General features: G+C 49.5%; 1 pseudogene; it reads left to right on the top strand.

Moving 5' to 3' along the window:
• The first annotated feature begins 4,228 nt into the window (after positions 1–4,228).
• Positions 4,229–12,021, top strand: LOC144252603 (neuritin-like; annotated as a pseudogene).
• Positions 12,022–12,985: the final 964 nt, after the last annotated feature.

Below are 12,985 nucleotides of genomic sequence, written 5' to 3'. Positions count from 1 at the left end.
CGATTGTTTCAGTGTGAGTAGGGACTACAGAAATGTTCACTTTGTGATAAATCCACAGGCTGTACATCCTAACCTTGTACATTATTCTGTGTGTATGTTCCATTAAAAAATGTTTATTTTTAAGAAGAAAGCTAATTCCTCACATACATTTGAAACACAGCATTTGCTTCAAGAATTCAAATTTCTATGTTAAAATCAGGTTTCTTCAATCAACCATAGATATCAAGCCTAGATGTTTCAACTAATTTTGGAGTCTCACGACTAAAGAATGAAAAATATCACTTTATCAAGTAGCACATGCAAAGGTACACACAGGCCTTCCAAAGTGGATTTTTAATGTGATCCTTACCAACATATTTCCATAAAAATTTCACTCCCTTCTTAATTTAGATGATTGCTAAAATATAACATAGTTTTCTCAACTGGAAAGGCTATACACATTTACATTCATATTTTGATTAAAGATTTTAATTGAAAGTTTAAAAAAATGAGCAAATGAATTTTTGAGGGAGACATATTGCTAGACCCATCTATTCTAATATTGCAGAGGATTTTTTCTGACCCAGAAGACAGAGATGGAATTTCCTAGTGGCCCTGGCAATTGCTCTTGCAAATAAGTTCAAGGTGATATCTTTGAGATGGCAGTTTCTGGGAAGTCTGTTTGTGATGGATTGATGGACCAAATTGAGGAATCAACCATATACTTACTTCTCAGCCAAAACTGGGGCTGGTAAAAACCCGAACTGGAGAAAGGAAATTTAGTGCCAACCAGGCTTAGAATTAAGCATGGTCTCTTCCTAGTAGCTTTAAAGATAAAGAGTTTTGCATATGTATGCCTTAATTATGCAGACCTACTTTAGGGGGTTCCTTTCCCTCAGTTCAACATGCAGGACCAAACAGCACCAAAGTTTGCTTTTTCTTTCTTCCTTCCTTTCTTCCTCTTTTTCTTTGTTGAACAATATATCCATCTACCTAGAAAAGCTCTGGTTCGCGAAATTTCGAAGTTGAAAACAGCCTATGAGATTGCATCAATAGTCAGATTAGGTAACTGCAGCCCTGAGAAGTGTGGGAGACACCAAAGATCATCTGAATCTTGACCAAGACCTGAGTTTCTCTGTCCTTCACTGGTCTCTGAAATGTGTCTCTCACCTCAAATGTGATATGGGATGAGTTTTTCAAATTGATAAGAGTCCATGTTCTCCATGGCCATGTTTAACTAGGGATGTTACCCCAATGCTTCAGAATAGCCATCCTGAGTTGGCAACCAGGGATTGCTTTAAGCTTTAAAGAAGTCGAAAGAACCAAGTCTGCATGGAGCCTCCACTGCTAACAAAAAAAAAAAAAAAAAAAAAAAAAAAAAAAAAAAAAAAACCGTTAGCTTCTGCTTTCAACTATTCATCCCCCAAACCGTTGATGGACAGTACTAACTCTGCTGGTCTCTCACTCCATCACTTTTACGAAGACCCATATCAGCAAGGGGAGGCTAGGGTGCAGGGGAGGTAAGTCAGGAGGGAAAAGCCTGCTCAGGATCCAGCGGCATCGCGGCGCCTTGGCCCCAGCTGCACTACAGAGGACCCCCACACACACCCAGCCCTAGGTGTGCGGGGACTGTGAGCAAGCGCGGGTCACCTCGGGCAGCAGTTCTCCAGCACCCTGCTTCTCTCAGCTTTACTTAGATTTTCATTGCTGCTTCCTCCCACACCCTTAAAGACTCAAGTTCAGGGTAACAGAGATGGGCCAGGGAGAATCCCGGGGCATCCCCAGAAAACGTTTTGGAAGATCGCCGGTGGAAGACAAGGTCATTGAAGGCAAAAAAAAAAAAAAAAAAAAAAAAAAAAGAAGAAGAAGAAGAAAGAAAATAAAGAAATCTTAAGCCGCCCTAAGTCTCAGCTCTGTAAAGGTCTGACTACGTTGGGGGAGACTCAGCTTCCAACCAGCGAGGAAAGAGCAGAGCGGGCCAGGAGCGCCAGACCCCGAGGGGCGGGGCTGCAAAACCCCTGGAGGCCCCACCCCCCCGGGCAACCTGCCTCTCTACCATTGGAAGAAGTCTGGGGCGGGTCCCAGAGACGGCCCCCTCTCGCCACCAGTCCGCGGCCCGCCCCCTACACGCCCATTTCTTTTTTTTTTTTTTTCCAGCTCTTCCCGGAGCCTTGGAGCAAGCTGGGAAAGGAAACACCGGTGCCACCATGGCGCCCTGGGACGCCAGAAAGGCGAGCCCCCCTGCCGCCCCGCCCGCCGGCCGGTGACATCAGCAGGGGCGGGGCAATGTATCCTTGGCTCCACCCCCAGGGCCAGGGCTGCTACCTAGGGGTCTGTGGTTTTCCCCGCACGCGGGAAGCCACCAACCAGAGCAGGCGCTCGGCTGAACAAAGTGCTGCAATCAGACTCCCTGTGGCTCTCGCGTCAGCCCCTCACCCTTCACAGCCTGTCCCACCGCCCCCTCTCCTTATTTTGCACCTTTTCCTCCCTTTCTCTGTCTGTGCATCTCCAAATGACTGTGTATGGGGAAGCTAAGATGGGCATGCAAGTGGCACACTGACTGGAGAGACAAATTTCATGCCATATCCCCTTAATCCGTTTGCATTTCTACCTTATTTCATAGCTTGACATTCTCTCATATGCAAAATGTGGGAGAATCGTTTTCTCCCCCCCCCCCCCAGGCTTAGGGGAAAAGTTATTCCATGCCTTCTGTAGTATTTCATTAAAGAAATTAGAATTTTAAGCTTTGGTGAAGGAATTGGGAGTGGGAGACAGCGTAGAAAAGTAAAAAGAAACCCAAAGCTTAACAGCGTTTAGAAAGGAAATAACTATTTTTCATTCTCGACTGAGTGTGTCTTCTGCAGCATTTTGCACAAATGCAACTGCAGAACCATTTCGTTGCAGATTAAGTAGGCTGCGTCTGCACAGGGTCTGTGCGGGATCTTCAAAAGACAGTGCAGGTGTATACGGGTCCGGGTGTGCGTGTGCGTACGTGATGTACGTGTGTGCGTGTGTGTACGTGTGAGTGGGACCCAACCCCAAGAAACGCGTCAAGATCAGGAACAGGAATGCACACTGGCGCTTGCCTTGGAAATTTCCTAAAGCGCTTAGAGTTTGTAAATCACTAGTATCCGAAAAATTGTCAGCAGAGGCTCTCTCCCGGTGCCCTGCCCCCCCCCCCCAAATATAGGTGTCCGCGGTGTCTTGTGAAGCAGCCTTTGGCCCAGGCGGGTCTTGTGAGTGGTGAAATCCACAGAGGGCACGCTGTGTATATTTTGGGGGTCCCACGTGTGCGGCCCAAACCCCTGGGGCCTGGGCGTGTGCTCGCGTGTAGTGTGTGTGGGCGTATGTGTGTGAGTGTATGCTTGTGCCGGGGGCCGAGCTGAGTGCTCAAGCGCTCCAAGCTGCGCCCAGAGCTCAGCTGTAGGGTTGGAGAAAAAAGGGGGTAGGCAAGTTCGGGGGGGGGGGCGGGGGGCGGGAGGCTGATTGGAGCTTTTGAATTGATGGAGTTGGCTTAGCCGCTTTTCCCTCTCCGGCTTGAGCTCCTTTAAACCTCGCTGCTGCTTCGTAGGAAGGGGGCTGGATTCACTGTAGCTGCTGCAGGAGGGGGAGCAGGTTGAAACAATCGAGTAGGCGCGCCAGGACTCCCCGGCTCCAGGCGGGGAGGGGAGAGGGAGCCCCCATTCTGCGCAGGGAGGGGGCGGGGTTGGAGGGACCCAGCAAACCAGGAGGAGGCGGGGGCGGTCGCTGGGATGGGGGAAGCGGTCACCCCCAGGAGACAAGATTTCGTTCGGATCCCACATTAATTGGAGATATCTGATTAATTTGAGCTTCTGATGACTATAAATGGCGATTCTCTACTAAGGTGTCTATATTAAAAAAAAAAATCGTTCCGTGTCATCCCCCATGTCAGGCCTGCTCGTGGGCGTGAGGCTGTACTTCCTCCGCCCCCTCCTAATGGAGTGAACCATTCCCAGCTCTTCCTCTCTCTCTCTCTCTCTCTCTCTCTCTCTCTCTCTCTCTCTCTCTCTCTCTTACTCTCTCTCTTACTCTCTCCCTCTCTCTCTCTCCACCTCTCTCTCTTTCGGTCTCTTCCTCGCTCCCTCTCTTTCTCTCCTCCCTCTGCCTTCCCGGCGCATAAAGTCTCCGTCGGAACTTGTTGGCAATGCCTATTTTCCAGCTTTCCCCCAAGTTCTCTAAACTAACTATTTAAAGGTCTGCGGTCGCAAATGGTTTGACTAAACGTAGGATGGGACTTCAGTTGAATGGCAGATACATTTCACTGATCCTCGCGGTGCGAATAGGTAAGTGGTCGCCCAGACTGGCTCTCTCAACCAGTCCCTGCCAGAGGGGCAGACGCTCGGACCAGCTGGGCCTGCAGCCACCTCGGGGTGCAGAGAAACCTGCAGAACCCCGAGGGGGTGACGTTGGCTCCTGAGGACTTGGGCGTCCCGGGTTGAATTTTTCTAAAGAAAAAGAGACTCCAAACGTTCTCCAGGAAAATTGTGCGCCGGCGGGCGGTGGTTTTTCCAGAGGAGGTCCACCGTCCCCCTCGCCGTTTTCCTCCAAAGCGCCCATCAATTTTTGCTTTCCTATCTGGGGTTAGACCCGGTTCGGTGCGCTCTGGGGCAATGCATCGGCTCCTGCGATACTGCAAGATACTATTTTTGAAGGGTCGAAAGGTGAATTCAGGAAAAAGATGGCTAGCCAGATAGGACTGGAAAGTTTTATGTGCAGAAAGCGAAGATATTCCAGGGCTCCGCTCAAACTGCTGCATTTAGAACTTTGTCATTTTCCCTCCCCCTCCCCCCATATCCTAGCTGCAGCATTTACACCGGGCACCGCAGACTCGGTTCAGAAGCAAATCGAGAACGACCAGGAACTCTAGATCACATATTTTTTTATGCTTACCATTGAGGAGGGTAAACTGAGCCAAATATACTTTTTGAGACACGTTTGCCTGTTACTTTATCCAACACTGTCTGCATTTTGTACATAGGAAATGGTTAAGAAGTGTTTGCAATATGTCATGTCAGGTGTTTGTTATTTTTGTTTGTTTGGGGTTGATTGTGGACGGATTTATTGAGTCACCATTTTATGTTAAGGAATGTTGAGTTGTAGTTACACTGCCATGGGGCTTTTTAAAGTTTACATTTTTTTTCCATCCAGAATGCAGAAAACATTATGGGAGCAGGCATTAGAAAAATTCCTTTTTTGATGCTGGTTCAGAACATTAATTAACATGGCCTAAAAGTGAAAGTGAAGCAGGTTATTAATAGAATGGACAAGAGAAAAAAATAGAAACTCTTCAAACGGTTTTTTTTTTTTTTTTTTTTTTTGGAGATGGAGGGAATTGTTATCTCCTATGATTTCAGGCTGTAGCATTCTTCTTTGCAGACAAATCCTTGCAGTATTTTGGTGGGGGCTGCTTTAGGGAATTGGTTCAGGGCAAGAGAAAGAATACAAAACAATTTTTCTGTATGAGAAATGTGGAGAACACAGAATTTGGGGTTCTCTGGACATTAAAATTGATTCTTTGCAATGGGATTTTATTCACTTAACATGATTTTGAGGGATCTGGTTGTTTGTTTTGTTTTTATTCCCCAAGAACATTATAGGATGTTAGTGTGTGTGTATGCAGGATGTTGCTGTTTTCCTTTAATTCTAAGGAATGACTTAATGCTTCCAGTCTGGTTGATTTGAATATCTGACATTAGTTCAAAGAGCTGCAATAAATAAAGAACATTTCTAAAGGCAGCAAATCCCTTAAATGTTGCAAATAATTGCATGTGGCATTTTGCAATTAGCCAGAGAATTTTTAGGGAACAGGAGAGGTAATTGTTTTTGAGACAGGGGTTTTAATCCGAGAAGGTTTGTGCTGTTTTCTCAGTGGGAAATAACCTTACTTTGAGGATTAAAAAAAAATTAAAAAGCAGTTGTGCATGAGGGATGTGTTTTGAACACATGACCCTCAGACTGAAAATGACCACTTGTAGGCTATGGAGTTGAAGTTGAACGTATTTTTTCCCTAATGTCTGCCCTTTCCTGCACCAGAGCCTCAGTCTTTATTAATTCATGCCTGGGAGCTGTCCCAAATCACTGACATTTGACAAGAAAAGTGGGGGTTGGGGAGGGACGGAGAAGAGGAGAGAGTGGTGAACGAATGAAGATGCGGTGGGAGGAAGTTTGGAATGAATGAGAGGTCGAACGAATGAACGAATGGAAACCGCACAAGACAGGGACGCATAGGAGGACAGAGAAGGAGCCCGAGTCGCCTGCCCAAACTTGCAGAAACCGGGTTCAGAAAGGACTGCAAGGGACACGGTCTGCGACCTACTAGGGTCGCGTGCACCTGCAAAATCTGTCCCCGTGCACAGGCTCTGGCCTCCTGGTGCAGGCTAGAGCCCAAGGAGTCAAAGTTGCAAAACACAGAAAATTTCACGACTTCTTATTTTACACACGCACACACTCACGGTTTGCAGGGTCTTCTCTATAGCAGCACCTAGAAAGATAACGTGACAGAACGCTTCCCGCCCCCAGCGAGCCCCAATTCCCGTTTTAAAAATTGTCAGTGCGTCTTAGGGGCCTCTTTTTCGACACCGAATTTTTAGGGGTGGAGGTAAGGAGTGAGGAGAGACCTGGGACAGAGCGGGAGAGTGGTCTGTATTTTGTTTCTTCTCTGCAACGCTGTGCATAACGTAGAAGAGGATGATGCATAGGGTTGATTCCACTTTGAGTTTTATTATCACAAATATTCATTAGTTCATGAGATACTGTTAGTGTTCCATTTGCTATTATTGTAGTCGCAAGGAAGGGCATTTAATTTTTGTGGAGGTTTCTGAAGGTTTACGCATCTGCTCCAGCTGAGGTCGAAGTTAACCCTGGTCCCTTCCCCAGCGTTTCCCGTTCCGGATTATAAAACGCAAGACCCGCCTCGCTCTTCCTGCAGCAATTTGTACACCGTGAGCTCTCAGAGGTTGCTGTGGGTTCCATCACCTTCCCCCTGGTCTGCGTCTGGCCTAGCGCTCGGGGACAAGAGGATGCGTGGGGGAGTGTGTGCGCGGGGGGAGAGGTGCACCATCCTCCTGGGACACATTCACACGCGAGCGGCAATGGCCAGGACACTGCGGAGGAGGCTTGCGCACCGAATCCTGGGAGCTAGAGGCCGAGCCACCCTACATTCTCCTCGCCCCAACCGCGCAGATTTGGGCTTCTCTAGCGCTTTCCAGGAGCCCCAAGTGCTCCTGGCCGCTAGGTATCCAGTCTCAGGCTGGTTTCGTTGGCCTTAGGGTGGAAAGAAATGGCCACCGCAGCGCCCGCAGGCCTGGAGCCTGTTTCTGGTCCGGAGCCTCGGGGTTTGGTGGACTTGAGTCCAGGAGCAAGGAACTCTGTGTCGCCCGGGTTTTCTCCTCCTGTTCTCCAGCTGCCCCATCTTGCATCCCGTCCCCCCACCCTCTGACGCAACTTGGAGCTAGAGGCCGCAAGTCCCAGGAGGCCGAAAGCTGGGTGTTCAGCAGCCTGTCTGGGACCTGGAGAGGAAAGGTCTAATTCCGCTGCTGCTGTCCCGAGTGGTGGAGGGCCTTTCCCGGGATGTGAAGGGTGTGTGGGGAGGTGAGTGGCGGACAGAAGAGGTGGAACGAAGCAGGGAACCCGAGATAGTGTAGGTGACCTGGGGCCACCTGCGCAGACACATCCGTTCCCCGGCCTGGCTTGTGGCCCTGACTGCCGGGACAAATCAATCCCATTGGGTCTTGAGAAATGTAAACTGCCTTTTTCTGTGGGGCAAAAGCGAGTGCATCCAAGGGTCTCTCGCGGAACAGATTCCACGGTAGGCATCGGTTTTATAATGAAACAATCCATTTCGGTGACCTCCAGTGGCTTCCAGAGACTTTATTCATCCATTCATTCTGAGCACCCACCGAGGACCGCGCGCCCAAGGGCTATTGGCGGGAGGTGGCCTGGGTTCCAATGCTTGCCCCCAAGTCTGTCAGCCTTCCTAGGCTAGCCTCGCCCCTGCACTCTGTTGTCCAGACCCCCTCTCTCTGTCCTCAGGAATGGAGGATTACACTGCTAGAGACGTGACGGGGCTTGCTGGGGGAGTGTTGGGAGACGAAGGAGGGAGTGAGGAGACAGAGAAATAAAAGAGATGAGGGAGGTGAGAAAAGGGGGGCGATAGAAACAGAAAAAGATACAGAGCGCGATTCAGGAGGGAGCTGGAAGGAATGGACTTTCCTCTCTCCCACTCAACCCACATCCATTCACACACAGACGTTGCGCACCAGAGTCGTGTTGAGTGGATATTGGCCGGCCATCCCCAGGCCAAGTCTTTAGGTCACCTTTGACATCGGTGCTTCCTGAGGCTGGGCCATGAGAGACACAGCTCCATGGGGCAAGGCAGCAAGAAGTCGGGGACGCCCGGGCGGGCCTTGGGGCATCAGGGCAGGGTCGAGGCGCTGCTGACCGGTGTACCCTCCTCCCCCGCAGCGTACCTGGTGCAGGCCCTGAGAGCAGCAGGCAAGTGTGATGCGGTCTTTAAGGGCTTTTCGGACTGTTTGCTCAAGCTGGGCGACAGTATGGCCAACTACCCGCAGGGCTTGGACAACAAGACGAACATCAAGACCCTGTGCACATAAGTGTCCTCTCTGGTCCGCTGGGGTTCTCTTCTGGGGGCGCTGCTGAGGTCAGAGTGCCGCACCTCCCCGCCTGAGCTCAGCATACAGTGCCAGAGTAAATCTGCGCACTCTTGCCTTCTGGCTCTCACCCCCAGGCCCAGGCCTACGGACAAGCCCTCTGGTCCCTAGGCCCAGTCCTCTGGTTTAGGAAACTCCAGAGCCTGGGGTGGACTACAGAGAAAGAACCCCCACAGCGGCCTGATCCCAGCTCCCAGCAGCCTCATGGGCTCACAATGAGGTGCATGCACCCAGTCCACCTGAGAGAAGGCCTGGGGCAAGGAACCCTGCTACCAGTTCCTCATTCAGCAGAATCTCTGCTTTGAGGCAAACTTTAATTATTACCTCTCTCAAGGATAAGTGACCTGCTGAATACCCTGAACAGTTGGTTTGGGTTTGAGGACCTTTGGGGAGTAATTCTAGATTTACCTAGAGGCTATAGTCACTGGCCTATTATCTCCACTTTCAGTGATATATGGCCCTTTCAAAACACACCAAGAAAATGCAGTGCAAGTAAGGAGGCCCTGGCTTCCAGTTTCTGGGAGAAGGGCTGAAATAATATTTTATTGTATAGCAATGACTGCCCAAGAGGAGAATGTCTGGGCTGTCTGGTGACTGTGCTAAGTTTGTAGTCATTTCCTAAGCTAGAGGTAGCCATCCTCCATGCTTTTCCCGCCCCTTTCCCTATCTGCACTGTCTCCTCAGATTGCGGAAGGCGCAGGTCCAAAGGAAGGGGAGAGAGACTTCATGGCCAGGCCCAGCGGTGTTTTCTGAGATATTAGCTAGAAAGTCTGCTCCCACTAGCAAATGAGGTAACCAGCACAGCACTGTTGCAGCGGACCTGGGACATTAGAAATTTGCTGCAGACCTTAGAAATTTCCCCAAACTCTGCAACAGACACTGCCTTTATTTTTTTCAAAAACAGCTGCTTTCTGCCACCTCTATAATGACCCTTCCGATACAGTCAAGGCAAGAGGTATCCCTTATTCCCAGACTTTGAAATGACCATTTTCCAGGCTTTTCTTTTTATACTGTGAAGAAGTCTTCTCTCCCTAACTGGGAAGAGTTTATTTCAATTACAACTGAATGAAGGTCAATCATGCTACATACTTCCCTGAATATCCTATTGCCCACCTGGAGCCACAGCAGCTAAGTGGCTGCTACCTTCTTATCAGAGTAGGAACAAATACTTAATTCCAAATGTCTGGTTAAAAGTAAGAATGTATCTCCTAAGGCATGCCAAGGTTACATATAAAGGAATTACCAATGCCTCTGCCATTTTCTGGAACTTTCAAGCTATTTAAATATTTTAGCAGGACTTTGGTCCTGGAAAACCTGGAGTGAGAAGGCCCCTCCCTGAGGTTGCAGGCCATAGTTGGGCCCAGACCTCATTCACTTGGTGGTGCTAATTGTTCAACAGGATAAAGTGCACCTCTCCCAGCCCCAAGTGAATATTTTTTTTTCTCTAGGAGTGTCCCTCTTCTAGGAAGGCCCTATCCCCATCTTGGGGTACATAAAGAAAGCAGTAATTTAGAAATCCTTTGGGAGGTGCAATTACACAGGAGCTCCGCAGGAGAGCTGTCCCTGGGCTTCTTGGTGTGCCAAAATCTTGCTATGTATTACAATCCTGAAAGTCCTACACCCTGCCCTCCTTAGTCCTCATAAACTAGAGATTCAACAGGGGTCATGAGAAGACAGTCTGAACCAAGGCAACCCAACAAACATTTATATCTTCCCTATTAGCCAGAAGATAGGGTGGGAGTGCAAATAAGGATAAATCAAACACTATGGTTGCCTTCAACATGCTTACCGTCCAGGCGGGCCACAGAAGAGGGAGAGAGGAGTACATATAACCAAACTGCCTGGAGGGCTGCTGCTGTTTTCTCTGACTCCCAGGGCCAGGGTGAAGTGGGAGCCAGCTTGGAGTTACCGAGACACACAGATCGACCCAGCTCTGAAAGGAGACAGCGCCCCAGGAATTGATCACGGCTTGGGATTATATTTAGTTTCAGGATCTATTTTGGGTTTTCAGAAGAAAGGGGGACAATAAAAAATAAAGAAAGAAAGAAAGAAAAAGAAAGAAAGGTTGGATGAAGGTTGTGGGGGCGGGGCTAGGAGCCCAGCCCAGCCTGGGAGGAGGAAGTGCTGTTAAAAGCTCTGCTGCGAGAAATGACAGCAAGGGGAGGACGAAGAGCCGGGTCCTAGAAGGCTGGCAATGGTGGGCATCGTTACACTCTGAAGGCGGTGGGGGCGAGGACCTCTGGGGTCTAAGCCCACCTGAAAGACTGGAATAGGAAGCATGCAGCGCGCAGGCCTGGGGCGCTGGGGGTTGCCAAAGCGGGAGAAAGCCCTGGAGCAGGCGCCAGGTGCCAAGCACTACCACTCACCTACCTGGGCAGGGCAGAAGCAGGCAGGAGTCTCTGGATGGAATCTGAGCCGCGGGACTGTGGAGGGCCAGGCGGGAGGGCCTCGGAGGACCGAAGCAAGTGGAGAGGCAGAGAAAGAGGAAGTAGGGGGACCGAAGAGAAGAAAAACGGAGGGAAGGGGAAACCGAAGAGAGGGAAAATGAGGAGAAACGGGAAACAAAAGGCGGAGGTTGGGGTGGGAGTGGGAGAGATGGAGGGCGAAGGCGAGAGTACCACAGCGAGGAGGAGGGAGACAGAAGGGGCGAGGGAGAGCAGAATGTGAGAAGCCAAGAGGGGAGGGCCATACTTGAGCAAGTAACCCATCTTGCAAGCTAAGAGGCATTAATGGGCGGCAGCTTGCAAGGCTTCGCACTGTTTTCCCAGCCTTCCCCAAGGAGGGCGAGCAATCTGTTGGCGAAGGCGGAGGTGTGCCAGCGCAGTTGCAGCGGGTGCAACCCGGCTGCCGAATCCGCCACAGGCGAGCTAGAGGGGGAGCCACCTAGGTGAAGGGGCGCCCGAGCCGCTTTGACAGCGCTTCGGGCATGGGCCGAGGTCTGACGACGAGTCGCGACCTGGCGCAGCCCTAGAGGCAGGGCTGCAGCGAGCAGGTAGGAAGGGGCGCGCCCTGGCAGATGGGCGAGGAGGCCGTGAGAGGGGGAGTCTCCGGGGTGCAGGTCCAGGGTCCTCCCCGCGCCCCCAAATGATCCTGCTTCTTCTGTTTTGTTCTGTTCCTCGCCAGATACTAGGAGGATTTCCACAGCTGCACGGTCACAGCCCTGACGGATTGCCAGGAAGGGGCGAAAGATATGTGGGATAAACTGAGAAAAGAATCCAAAAACCTCAACATCCAAGGCAGCTTATTCGAACTCTGCGGCAGCGGCAACGGGGCGGCGGGGCCCCTGCTCCCGACGCTCCCAGTTCTCCTGGTGTCTCTCTCGGCAGCTTTAGCGACCTGGCACTCCTTCTAAGCCAGCTCCACTCCGCGCCCACCCACACTCACTCCATGCTCCCGGAAATCGAGAGGAAGATCCATTCGTTCTTTGGGGACGTTGTGATTCTCTGTGATGCTGAAAAAAAAAAAAACATTCATAATAGGATTGTGGGAAATCCTGATTCTCTTTTTTTTTCTTCTAATTTCGTTTGATTTCTTGTGTTTTAATTTGCCAAATGTTACCAATCAGTGAGCGAGCAAGCACAGCCAAAATCGGACCTCAGCTTTAGTCCGTCTTCACACAAAAATATGAAAACGGCAACTCACCCCCATTTTATTTTTAATTTTTAATTTTTTTGGCAAAAGAATCTCAGGAACAGCCCTGGGCCACCTACTATATTAATCATGTTAGTCACATGAAAAATGATGGGCTCCTCCGAATAGGAAAGAGAGGAGAGGAGAAGGCCAGGGGAATGAATTCAAGAGAGATGTCCACGTGGGAAGCATATGGTGAATAATTCACGCTCACGTCTTTCTTCCACAGTATCTTGTTTTGATCATTTCCACTGCACATTTCTCCTCCAGAAAGCAAAATGACAGATTATTGGCTTTAGATTTTTATGGGTAGGAGGGAGAGAGGAAGGGGTTGTGGCAACTCTGGCATCATGGTAAAAGGTGTGAGAAGCAATGCTGCTAAAGTCACTGAGGGGTTAGCTTTACCTGCTGTTGTTGATGCATCTTTCAAATCCACTGCCTTTATTTTCCCTCCTCTCTCGTTTTAGCTGTTACACATACAGTAATACCTGAATATCCAGTGGTATAGATCACAAGGGGGGGGATGTTAAATGTTAATCTAAAATATAGTTAAAAAAAGATTTTGACATAAAAGAGCCTTGATTTTAAAAAAAGAGAGAGATGTAATTTAAAAATTTTATTATAAATTAAATTCAGCAAAAAAAGTTTTGCTACAAAGTATAGAGAAGTATAAAATAAAAGTTATT

The sequence above is a fragment of the Urocitellus parryii genome, unplaced genomic scaffold, assembly GCF_045843805.1.
Source record: "Urocitellus parryii isolate mUroPar1 unplaced genomic scaffold, mUroPar1.hap1 Scaffold_48, whole genome shotgun sequence".
NCBI lineage: Eukaryota > Metazoa > Chordata > Mammalia > Rodentia > Sciuridae > Urocitellus > Urocitellus parryii.
The sequence above is the reverse complement of the archived record's forward strand: the minus strand, read 5'-3'. Positions and strand labels throughout refer to the sequence as shown.